This window comes from Diaphorina citri, unplaced genomic scaffold (genome assembly GCF_000475195.1).
Source record: "Diaphorina citri unplaced genomic scaffold, Diaci psyllid genome assembly version 1.1 scaffold367, whole genome shotgun sequence".
NCBI lineage: Eukaryota > Metazoa > Arthropoda > Insecta > Hemiptera > Psyllidae > Diaphorina > Diaphorina citri.
Genome location: NW_007377802.1, coordinates 144,382 through 145,650, shown reverse-complemented (window position 1 = coordinate 145,650; position 1,269 = coordinate 144,382). Strand labels below are relative to the sequence as shown.

General features: G+C 36.6%; 1 long non-coding RNA gene across 1 annotated transcript; it reads left to right on the top strand.

Annotated features, from left to right (window-relative positions):
- On the top strand, positions 1-789 carry LOC103508092. Its single transcript, XR_541301.3, has 2 exons — positions 1-144; positions 506-789. It is a non-coding gene; the product is annotated as an uncharacterized LOC103508092 (long non-coding RNA).
- The last annotated feature ends 480 nt before the right edge of the window (positions 790-1,269 follow it).

Below are 1,269 nucleotides of genomic sequence, written 5' to 3'. Positions count from 1 at the left end.
TTAAAAAATACAATAAAGTTTGAATTGAATTGAATTGAATTTCAGATTCAACTGACAGCATCTCAGTTACAAATGCTGCGAGGTAATAGTAATCAACCTATCATCATTACGACAGGACCTAACCAACCTCAACAACTCATACAGGTAAATGACCAAAAGGTATTTATTTGGTCCTTTAATGTGATTAAAAAAAAATGCCCCGGCGCCGTTTTCGTATTACGTCAAGGCACATTCGTTTACATCCATGCCCATCCAAGAACGGTGAAGTTTGGTTGGAAAATTTCCGCCCTGGCCGCGGTATTCGAACCCAGCACTCCCAGGAAGTCAGTGCTCACTCAGCCACAGAGGTGGGGTGGTTTAATTAAATTAAAAATGGAAAAAAATGTCCCTAAGGCATTACTCCAAGGCACATCAGTCGTTTTTCTTGTGGAAGTTTTTGAAGTATCCCCAACAACTTCCTCAACTGCGAGTTGTTCTGAAAGACTTTTCCTTTCTTTGCCCTCAGGTTGCTGCCACTTCACCAACCCAAAACTAATGTGGATTCCGATCTCTTTACCATGGTCAAATTGTAAAATAAATTATGCCACCTTCGAACGTCAAGAGTTCGAAGCGCCTCGCCGAAAGATAAATGCACCTATTTTCAGAGGCGCCAACTCTGGGGACAGATACAGTGTTTGCCCATGAATATTAAAATTTGTAAATAATGTTGTAAATGAATTAATGTGAGGTGATGACCATGTATTTCTCATTGTGTAAATAGATGATTTCGTAATATTTTTCACGTCTAAAGGGTGTTTTTTTTACCTACTTGCATTTTTTTTTTTTTTTTTTTTTTTTTTTTTTTTTTTCAAACAATAAATAGGAACCTTAAATCAAACTTTTGTGTCTCAATAAAAGTATTTAGATATAATTATCTTTCTTTTTACAGGGAGGCTGAAGAAGATGTGGATAACCCATCAGAAATTGACAATAAGGGCACTGTGCCAACCATGCTGGCAATGGCAGGCAACGTAAATGAGGCACAGGAAGCTCTGAACACATTCTGGCCCCGAGTCACAGAGGAAATCCGCAGTATTCGACAGGTAAAGAGTCAGAGCCATGGTCTTCATAAATACATATTATGTTTGGAAATTTTCAGAAGCCCCAACAAAAAAAATCAATAGGGGAAAATGAAAAACAGATCACTTTTTTTTGTTTAAAAAAAAAAAAAAAAAGTGATTTGTTTTTCATTTTCCCCTTTTGATTTTTTTTTTTGGGTCTTTTGAAATT